Source organism: Solea senegalensis, unplaced genomic scaffold, assembly GCF_019176455.1.
Source record: "Solea senegalensis isolate Sse05_10M unplaced genomic scaffold, IFAPA_SoseM_1 scf7180000015699, whole genome shotgun sequence".
NCBI lineage: Eukaryota > Metazoa > Chordata > Actinopteri > Pleuronectiformes > Soleidae > Solea > Solea senegalensis.
Window position 1 is genome coordinate 29,002 of NW_025321424.1, and position 12,021 is coordinate 41,022.

The window sequence follows — 12,021 nt, forward strand, 5'->3', positions numbered from 1 at the left end:
CGCTTGAACATAAAATGTATTATTATTATTATAACACGCACACACACACACACACAGACTCAGTGCCCTCTACAGGTGACAGCAGTGTAACAGGTAAAGCTGTGTTGCTTAAGTAGCTCCAGGTTGCGTCTGATGATGAAAGGTGATGAGGAACATGTGAACAGTGTTTTTAAATCAGGTGTGTGAGGGTGTTCACAGAGAATTGCTGAGTCACGGTTTATTTTCAGCTTGTTGATGCTCCTTGCAGTCATGTGTGTGTGTGTGTGTTGCCTCATGAGCTGTGAACACACACTGAGTGGTCACTGGATGAGCCACCGTCGCCCCGACACCAGTGTCACACTCAATCCCATCATGCTTCACTCCGGGCTCTGAACTGACCGCGTGTCTGACATGGAACTGCTGCTGACTCGTGCTGAGTCGCTCCCAGCGAGTATTTTCCAGGATCCTCCTCCTGTGAGCTTCAGCTGTGACACATGGCCTGCAGGCAGTGACCTGATCGGGCCTGTCAGGGGTCATAGGTCATCAGCGTTAAAGAGGCTGTTGTCAGCACTTAGCTGGAGTCAGCGTTGGTTTAGCTGTTAGGATGAGTCGGCAGTTACCTTATGTTAGCTGTTAGCTGTAGTCAGGTGAAGTTTGTAATCACTCACTCTCCCACACCAAACCTCAGAGAGAAAATAAGTTGGTTAAGATTGCAGGGACACAGGAGCTACTGCTGCCTCGTGTGGTCACTCTGAACAAAGGATTTTAAAAGCTGAATTTTACAAAATAAGACATTAGAACTTAGTGATGGAGGCAGCAGTGGATCAACAACTCATGTGTGCTGTGATGTTAAAATCATTGATTTTCTCTGTGGGCTTTGGTGTGGGAGAGTGAGTAGTTTACAAACTTCAGTTTGCTGTTGGAAAAGTCTGTTTAACATTGAGATAAAGACGTGAACATGTTCGTAAAGACATCGTAGACTTAAAGTGACGTAGATTTTCATGAATCTGAAGTCGTCTTGTTGTTGTTTTGTCCTCCTGTTGCACTCAGTATAGCCTGCATCGATCCAGCTGTTCAGCTTTGATATTGACCGTGGGCTTTTCCTTTAAAGCCTTCACATCACACCCTCGTCCTCTCCTCCTCTCTCTATCTAAACAATAAGCTGTTATTGACTCACTGCTTTTTTCCCTCTCTTCTTTTAACATCCTGAAAAGACTCCAGATAAACACTGAGCTTCAGCTTCACTGGCCTCTGTGCTGACGACCATCTTTGTGCTGCAGTCACTTAGTGTTTTTACACCAGCTGTTAAATAAACACACCATTCACATTTGTGTGTGTGTGTGTGTGTGTATGTGTCAGCAGCACTATATCTTTACCACACGTACACGCGTGTGCACACACACACACACACACACACTCTCTCAGCTGCAGCAGCTTCCTTTTCAAGGTCAAATGCAGTTTACCTGCAGAGAGCAGATACAGGATTGTGTGAGTGTGTGTGTGTGTTTAATGTCTTTAGCAAACTGTGATGTTAACACAAATATTGTTTTGTTGTTTTCAAAGCTTTTTCTTCTATATTAGTCAGCTGTTAGGTGACCCAAGCCACCTAATGCTAATGTTAGCTTATGTTAACATAAGCTAACAGGCTTGGGTCACCTGTTAGCTTATGTTAGCTTGGGTCACCTGTTAGCTTATGTTAGCTTGGGTCAGCTGTTAGCTTATGTTAGCTCTGGTAGCTTTTATGTTAGCTATTAGGATCAGTCAGCTGTTAGCTAAATTCAGGTGTTGTTAGCAGGAGGAGGAGTCAGCATTAGCTTAGGTAAATGAGCTGGATGCAGCATATAGAGTCTGTTAGCATGAGTAAGGTGTTAGCTGGAGTCTGTCGTGAACTTATGCTAGCTGGAGTCTCTCATTAACTTATGTTAGCTAGAGTTAGCTGTTAGCTAACCTGAACCCATAAAGTTATTATGACTGGAAAGATGTGGCTCCCCCTTGTGGTAGTTGATAATAAATAACTAGGTCTGTATGTTAGGGAGTGCATGTGATAAGTTAATGATTTCTACGATCACCACAATTTTACTGAGTGATTTTGTGTGAGAACATTGTTTATTTTTTTAAGTTTCTAGTTCAGAGTAAAGAGGAGGAAGGAGTCTCCTTCACCCTCGTCCTCTTCTCTCCTACTCTTGTCTCCTCAGTGTACTGTGGTTGATCTCCGACCCTCCTTGTGTCCTCTCCTTGTCTCCTCTCCTCCTCTGGTCTCCTCAGTGTCCTGTGGTTGATCTCCTCCTCTCCTGGTGTCACACACACTGCACTCAGCCGCTCTCAATATTTAATGAAGGACAGGTTTTTTCAGCGTCTCACGCCTGTGGACTTTTTTTCCTCGTCCTTTTTCTTTTCTTTTTTTTTCATGGCTTCGCAGGCTTTTATTTTTCCCAAAAATGTGCCTGTGATGAGAAAAGCTTTTACTGTCTCCTCTCTCTTCTTCTGCTGCCCATGAACCAGGAATCAGGACGTCACAGGAAGTCAGCAGGTGTTATTTTTTCTCAGTGCGACATTTCAACATGTTAGAAATATTATAAAAGTGTTTTTGTGTGTATGTCACACGCTCAGCTCCACTAAATCTACACTTTATTCCCAGATGAGCCCAGATTACAGATTTTAGCCTCTGATTTCTTGCGTTTGAATCTGGCGCTGACTTCCTGTGTGTCCTTTGACGAGTCAGTGCCGGTCACCGGAGACTCTGCCCACTCATGACGCCACAAAAGTGATCAGATTATCAAGAAATCCCCATTGCTTATAAATGGGCAAGACTGTATCTGTGAAAACAGATTTGAACTAATTTTGATTTTTGTGTGAAGAATCAGACTGAGTTTAATCTGGATTGTATCCAGATTATGGATCTGGTCGCAATTTAAACGTCACATGGTTCAGTTCCATTTTTTCGGATGAGTTTATCTCTGTAACATCTGAACACATCAGGATGACAGGGTGAATTCTGTCACAATTATGTCTCAGTGGAGGTCAGAGGTTGTACGGATGATTTCATTGTTTCTCTTTGTGGAGAAAATGCGACGACTGAACAGACAGAGAGACAAAGACACAGAGACACAGACAAAGACACAGACAGAGAGACACAGACAGAGACACAGAGACACAGACAGTGAGACACAGACAGAGAGACACAGACAAAGACACAGAGACACAGACAGCGAGACACAGACAAAGCCACAGAGATACAGACAAAGACACAGAGACACAGACAGAGAGACACAGATGGCCCTATCTTGCCGATCTGAAACGCAAGTATCAAACGCAAAGCGCAAGTAGCTTTGTGTCTAAAAAATCTAAAATGGATTGGTCTGAAGTAGCTACATTAGTCATAGGTGTGGTTTGGGCCTAACATGCAATAAACCATTCCGAGCGTCATCTCACATTCCCTTTAAATGCAGGGGCACTTGTTCCATGGCGGATTGCTTTTATAATGGTGGATTTTGGTAATAAAAATTTGCCCTTGAGTCCATTGAAAATGTAATAAAACCTGATAATTTAATAACTTCCCGATAATGTAAGAAGCATTTCCCAATAATGTAATAAAGTATTACATAAACGGGAGGTTATTACATTATCAGGTTAGCCTTCATTTCGCAGGTCCTGATAATGTAATAATTCCCCAATATTGTAATAATTTAACAGCAGACCACCTGTTACTTGGGTTCAAGTGGTGATACTGTGTAAGCAACGCAAGCTCGAGAGCTCTAGCGCCACCAACAGGACATAGTTGGACATTTCCAACTTTGGAATTCCAATGTGTGTCGAGTGTAAAATAGGAATTGTACAAGCGCCAGTGTACAAAGTCAATTGCGCTGAGTGCAAGATAGAGCCCAGAGACACAGACACAGACCCAGACACAGAGACACAGACAGAGACACACAGACAGAGACACAGACAAAAACACAGAGACACAGACACACAAACACAGACACAAGCACAGACACACAAACACAGACACACAGACAGAGACACACAGCCAGAGACACACAGACAGACAGAGACACAGACACCGATACACAGATAACACAGACACACAGACTCGCTGACACAGACACAGACCCAGACACAGAGACACAGACAGAGACACACAGACACAGACACAGACACACACACACACACACACACACACACACACAGAAACAGACACAGCGACACAAACAGAGAGACACAGACAGAGACACATACACACATACACATACACATACACAGAAATAGTCACAGAGACACAGACACAGACACACACACACAGAAACAGACACAGAGACACAAACAGAGACACAGGGACAGACACAGAAGCATACACAGTGACACAGAGAAAGACAGAGACACATACACAGAAACAGACACAGAGACTAAGACAAGGTCTCAGTGAGCTGCAAGGTCACCTGAGGTCAAACACGCGACAGACAGAATAATAAAGAGCAGACTGTGGTTGTCATGGTTGCAAGAGAGACCAGTTTTTCAGCATCAGCTCAGTGGTTCATCCATGTTCATCCAGTCACACACACACACACGTTGTAAAGAAAACATCAAAACTATAAACTTACAAACAGACATCGTAAACGGAGGAAGAAGAGTGAACTTTGGTTGAGTTTCACTTTTTCTACCTGAGACAAACATCACTCGTTCACTCAAACATCACTTGTTCACTCAAACATCACACATTCACTCAAACATCACTTGTTCACTCAGACATCACTCGTTCACTCAAACTTCACACATTCACTCAGACATCACACGTTCACTCAGACATCACTCGTTCACTCACAAGTTCACACAAGTGTGTGCTTTTCACTCAGCTGTTTCTCCATGTTTCAAACAGATAAGAATAATCCAACAGTAAGAGAAAGAGAGCTGGATTACAGATGAGGAGGAGGAGGAGAGTAATCCTGTGAAATCATCCTCACTGTGGAGAATAAGCTGAAAATCACTTAAATCCATCAATATGTCAAAATCTCTTAAACCTGAAGAAGAAAAAAGAGAAATAAATGTTTTTAATCATAAAAACTTAAACATGTTTACTTTATTTGGTAAAATCAGTCTGAAAGTAACTGGTATGAAGCTGCAGTACATACATTAGTGTTGTAGTACTCAAGACCGGTCTCGAGACCACTTTTTGAAGGTCTCGGTCTCGTCTCAGTATCGACTGCATTTTTACGCGCTCTTGTCTCGGTCGTGGACAAAGCGAATTCTGCAAAGCGACGCTAATGGTCTTGGTCTTGTCTCTGTCTCGTCCCCTCAAGTCTTGGTCTTGTCTCGGTCTTGATACACTGTGGTCTTGGTCTCGACTACAACACTAACGTACATCTGTAGACGAGGGTTATTGATGTTATTATAATATAATCATCAGTCATCATCTACCGCTTTATCCTCCACCAGAGGGTCGCGGGGTATATGTATCTCAGCTACATCGGGCAATAGGTGAGGTACACCCTGGACAGTTCGCCAGTCCATCGCAGGGCCACACACACAGATAGAGACAAACAACCTTCACTCTCACACTCACTCCTATGTGTCCTATTTACCTAATCCCCACATTGCATGTTTTTGGACTGTGGGAGGAAGCCGGAGAACCCGGAGAGAACCCACGCACACACGGAGAGAACACGCAAACTCCATGCCCTTGTTCCAACTGGTGCTCGAACCTGGGTCTTCTCGCTGCAAGGCGAGAGTGCTAACCTCTACACCACCATGTGACCCCATATAGTATAATAATGTAATATATTTAATATAATGTAATATATGAGAAGCCTCGCTTCTGCTGCTCCTTTACAAACACACTTTAGCTTCTGCGCTAAAACAAATATTCAGAACATATTGTTTTCATCACACACGCACACACACAGCTGTCGTTGACTCACACTCTCTGTGAGAGCAGAGGTGCGAAGAAAAGCTGCGATCAGAGCGACGCGGAGAGGAGGAAACACTGTTTTTAATCTATTTATTCATTTATGTTGACACCAGCTCTGATTCCTGAACCAAACAGAAAGAAAATAAAAGGATTCTCTTTAGAAAACTGAATTATTTCTGCGATTTTTCAGCTTCTTTCAGCTTCATTTCCTGTAAAACTGTAAAATCATTAAACACTGAATCATTTTGTGGACAAAGACTTCAGATAGAGAGATATCATAAGCCCTAAATATTGATGCTGGTGGGCCAGTTTTGGCCCACGGGCCACCTGTTGCTGACCACTGCATTCTGACGGTGTCGTAAAAACATGTATTCCCAAACTGTAGGGGGAGCTCTGCAGAGGAACTGATTATTATTCTTATTATAAGTGGATTATTTTCCATGCAGCGTTTTTTAAGCGTGTGTCTCAACTCGCCTCGACTTCATCTCATAGTGTTTCGTCTCTTCTTCGTCTCTTCTTCGTCTCGTCTCGTCTCGTCTTCGTCTCGTCTTCGCCTTCGTCTTCGCCTTCGTCTTCGCCTTCGTCTTCGTCTCGATTAGTCTCCTCTTTGTCTCGTCTCGTCTCGTCTTCATCTCTTCTTAGTCTCCTCTCCATCTCTTCACCTTGTCTTGATTTCATCTCTTGTCTATGTCTTGTCCTCGTCTCGTCTTTGTCTTGTCTCCTTCTCATCACCGTCTTGTCTCTGTCATCTCCTCATCTCGTCTTGTCTCTGTCTTCTTGTCTCGTCTTTGTCTTGTCTTCATCTGGTCTCCTCTTCTACTCGTCTTGTCCCGTCTTCGTCTCTGTCTGGTCTTCTCCTCGTCTCCATCGTGTCTCTGTCTTCTCCTCGTCTCGTCTCCGTCCTGTCTCTGTCTTCTACTTGTCCCGTCTCCATCTGGTCTACTCCTCGTCTCTGTCTTCGTCTCGTCTTCCCCTCGTCTGGTCATTGTCTCTTCTTAGTCTCGTCTCATCTTCTCCTTGTCTCACCTCGTCTCTTAATGAGACCTCGTTAAAATCGTCCACATCAGTGACATTTTCCTCTAATGAGCTCAAATCGTGGCCCTTTTTTTGCTGCTCTTTTCCAAAACAACATGGCCGCTACAGCTGTTCCCACAGCCGCCACCGTTACTGCGGCTTATGGTGTTTTAATTGTGGTCCCTGTGGGAGGAGCAGAGGCCTGCAGGGGGCGACGTGAAATTGAATGTCGTCCTGTGAGAGATTTCAACAACAACACAGTAACATACAGTAAATGCTGAGACACAGAGGACAGAGGACAGCCTCGGGGAGGAGAGTGTGTGTGTGTGTGTGTGCGTGTGTTTGTGTGAGATCGAATTGTGAATGAGAAACACACTCCAGAGTCATTGTTTCCTTTTTGGTAACACGTTGTTTTCCTGCAGTCAGAGACAAAAATGTCTCCAGTGAATTAACGAAGAAACTCAAGCAGTCAAGACATTTAAAAAATAATAATAAAAATATATATGTATGTATATATACATATACATACATATATACATATATATGTATATATATGTACATACAGTTGAAACCAGAAGTTTACATACACTATATAAAAAGACACATGCTTTGCTTTTTTTTTCACTGTCTGACATGAAATCAGACAATCACTTTTCCTGTTTTAGGTCCGTTAGGATTACACAAATTATTTCTATTTGCTAAATGCCAGAATAATGAGAGAAGAATTTTTTTAGACAATTTTTTATTACTTTCTTCAAAGTCAGAGGTTTACATGCACTAAGATTATTATGCATTTAAACAATTTGGGAAAGCCCAAATGAACATGTCATGTCTTTGGAAGCTTCTGATTTATTGACAACATTTGAGTTAATTAGAGACACACCTGTGGATGTATTTTAAGGCACACCTGAAACACACTGCTTCTTTGTGTAACATCATGGGAAAGTCAAAAGATTGTGGACTTATGTGTCTTTTTATATAGTGTTTGTAAACTTCTGGTTTCAACTGTATATATACATATAATATATAGACCAAAAGTAACGGGACAATTGACTCAAAAGCTGTTTCATGGTAGATGTAAACCATTGGTGAGCCTCAAAAACAGGAAGACCAGATCAGAATTTGCCAAACAACACCAGAAAAAGCCTTTACAGTTCTGGAAGAACATCCTATGGACGGATGAGACCAAGATCAACGTGTACCACAGTGATGGGAAGAGAAGTGTGTGGAGAAGGAAAGGAACTGCTCATGATCCAAAACACACCACCTCATCAGTGAAGCATGGTGGTGGTGGTGTCATGGCGTGGGCATGTATGGCTACCAATGGAATTGGTTCCCTTGTATTTATTGATGATGTAACTGCTGACAAAAGCAGCACAATGAATTCTGGTGTTTCAAACAATATTTGCTCATATTCAGCCTAATGCTTCACAACTCATTGGACTGTGCTTCACAGTGACCCAAAGCAAACTGCAAAAGCAACCAAAGAGTTTTTTAAGGCAAATAAGTGGAATTTTATGTAATGGCCAAGTCAATCACCCGACCTGAATCAGATTGAGCATGCATTTCATTTGCTGAAGACCAAACTGAAGGGAAAATGCCCTGAGAACAAGCAGGAACTGAAGACTGTTGCAGTAGAGGCCTGGCAGAGCATCACCAGGGAAGAAACCCAGCGTCTGCTGATGTCTATGCCTTCCAGACTTCAGGCTGTAATTGACTGCAAAGGATTTGCAACCAAGTATTAAACTTTTAAAGTTTGATTTATGATTGTTTGGTTTGTCCCATCCCACTTTTGGGAGGCACATATAGAAAATGTTGTAATTCCTTCACCGTTCACCTGATTTCAATGTAAATACCCTCAAATTAAAGCTGAAATTCTGTAGTTATAGCACATCTTGTTTGTTTACTTTTAAAATCCATTGTAAATAAAATCAAACAAACATTTTAGCCTCTTTCACAGTCTATGATATGTACGTCACATATTCCCGTCCTTATCTCACTGTGAGACAGATTTTTCCAACAGGAAACTGAAGTTTGTAAACCACTCACTCTCTCACACCAAACTCCATAACATGTTCTAACATGTTCTTCAGATATCGTTCAGTGCTCTCTGAGCAGTGACGTTGCAGCAGAGGCCGACAGGGAAACAAATGTCAAAATAATTGTCAGCCCTCTGCCTACAAAGCGGCGCATTGTCATACTGAAAATCCTTCTCTTCACGCTCTGGATCTGGTCTGAGTGTGATTTATCCGCCGCGTGACACACTGTCCTGCCTCCGGGGGGCAGGTCTGAGCGCTATCTCAAAACTGGAGCGGGACGTCATTGCTGTACCACCGCGTGTTCACCTCAGAGTGCAGGGTGAACAGCAGACATTTCATGTGTTCATCACCGAAACGAAACACAGACATACGAGACATCAGGATAGAGGTCAGGACAGGAAGGCACCGTCAACCTCATTGGACTAGAATCAGAAACAGAGACATCATTAAAGGTGAAATCGGGACTAGAAATTATATTCACATCAGAATTAGAAGTGTAAACAAACCTGTCATTAAAATGAGCAGAATTTAAATTGGAATCAGGATCAGAATCAGAGCAGGAAGATATACAGTCAGATTAGACTATGTAATTTGAAGCAGAACTGGATCCAAACCAGCAGAATTGCAAAAAACTGCAAAAATAATAATCAGAATGAAAATTAGAGACAGGATTTAAATCTGAATCAAAATCAGTGTTAGAATTGGAATCAGTTCTTGATTAAAAATTTGTGGAATTAGGATTTGGATTGGAATCAAATCAGCATCAGAGTTTAAATCAGAGCTTGATCTACAATCATAACAATCATTAGAAGTGGATTCAGAAGAGGAAAATTAGTTTCTGTTATTGCATGAAAATAAAAGTTATACTGTGTGTGTGTGTGTGTGTACGTGAAACTGTCGCTCACGTTCACACATGTCGTGTTTCAGGGTCACATGACCGTGGTGAAAAACACATGACCCCTTGAAAGCCCAGAGGTCAAATCCAGCCGCTCGTCCAAAAGAGGCTTCATTCAGACGAGGTGCATTCAAGGACCGTCACAATCGTCATGTGCCAGAAACATTATTTTTATGAGCGGGTGGAAAATTAGCACTGGAGGTAAAATTCAGGAATAAAGAAACTTTTCTCTGTATTTTGATTTATTTATTTTTAATGCAGTCACTGATGTTTGTTTGTGTTTGTTTTGAAACGCAGAAGCAGTGACAACGTTGTCTGTGTCATAAATAAGTGACTTTGAACGTTAAAATTCTCACTCTAACACATGCTGATGTACTAGTTAAACTTGTTAAACAAGTTAACTTGTCCAATATTTCAGGTTTGTAGAAATCATCTGTCATGTCATGTGGCATGTAAGGGGTGTGGCCTCGATAGCCCTGCTGTAAAGATTATGTTTGATTATGTTATGACATTTTATTAAACGACTATATTTAAGTTCACACTGTGGACATTTTGACAGATTTCCCGTTTATTCCGAGGGAAATTTTCCAATTTTTGAATTTTTTCCAGAATTTTGCACCCCAATCTCTGTGGAGGACAAAATAAACGAGAGAAAGAATTAAAGCTGCATTGGATTTTCATGTGTTCATGTTTTCTGGCCGGGTCTCTGATCTCACAGTCAAAGTACGTCAAAGCTACAGTTCAACTTCCGATGGTTGCCATGGCCACGGCCTTTTGAATCTGCGATACCTTGATACCATTTCATCTTTGATGTGTCTGGTACATATTTATGTGTTTTTTATGTCGGTACGATTATCGTCACATCTCAGACAAGTTTGTCAAGATTTGAAAATGACCGACTTCCTGTTCACCAAACTTGCTATTCCATTTGGTAACTTTTCATCTCTGATGCATCTGGTACAAATTGACGTGTTTTTTAAGCTGGTACGATAAACGCCTTCAGACGAGTTTGTTCATTTACGAAACGTTCAAATTGGCAACATTCAAAATGGCTGACTCCCTGTTGAGTTGAGGCCGTGGCCCCGATTTTTTGTTCGTTTTGGGCTGTGACGCGTTTATACCAATTTTTATGGAATTTGGTGCAACTTAGTTTGGGCTTTGTCCTGCCGGCTTTCAGACGTTAAGTTAGAAACTTGGATTCTGTGATTCTGCACTGTGTGAGCGCTCGGCCACAAATGACCTGGTATTAGCAGGATTTTATTAGATATGAGGTTATGAGACCTTGTTTAGCTGGAGTCGACGGTGTTTACCGTCAGATGATGATGATGGTGAAGGTGAAGAAGTCCCTGGTGCAGCTGTTCCTGCTGCTGCTGCTGCTGCTGCTGTTACAGGTGCTTACATCATCTCTGTTGTTGCTCTTGTTCTGGCTCTGATGTAGAAAATAGAATCTGACTCATTCATGTTTTTATTATAAAAATAATCTGTTTGTTATGTTTTTTTTCCCAATTTGAAATTTCCTGAACTCTTTATCTATATATCCATCCATCCACCGTTTATCCTCCACCAGAGGGTCACGGGCGATACATCTGGTACATATTTACCCCCGCCTATCCCTGGACAGTTCGCCAGTCCATCGCAGGGCCACACACACACATAGAGACAAACAACCATTCACTCTCACACCTACGTAGTGATGTGTCGTTCGTGAACGATTCGTTCAAAATGAACTAATCTTTTATATGACTCTTGAGTAATAAGTCATCTCAGTGAGTGATTCGTTCATTTTCATGCAGTACCTTCCTTCGCCACATGGTAGGCAGCTGCATAAGCTCAGTCAGCAGAACAGGAAATAGAAATGATTAGTTCAGGATTCACTCAGCCGAGTGGTTCGTTCGTTCATTTTCATGCAGTACCTTCCTTCGCCACATGATGCCAGCTGCCTCAGGTCACGTGACAGCTACCGAGTCACTGTCGTGCTGTTAAACAACAAAGGCAGAGAGGATACAGGACACAAGTCACTTGTCACTTTATTGAGGTGTGTATTTGCTTTCCGAGGGTTTCATATGGTTTGAATTGCATTTTGTTTATTATACTTTGTCAGCTGAAGCAAAACGATGTTGCCTACAGTGTTAAGTGTTTGAGAACCGCGGTCTTTTTTACAACACCCACAAGAGGGATACAGCGCCACCCGC

General features: G+C 42.2%; 1 protein-coding gene across 1 annotated transcript in view; it reads left to right on the forward strand.

Annotated features, from left to right (window-relative positions):
• adcy8 (adenylate cyclase 8 (brain)) overlaps nucleotides 1–12,021 on the forward strand; it is a 45,554-nt gene that overhangs the window by 2,742 nt on the left and 30,791 nt on the right.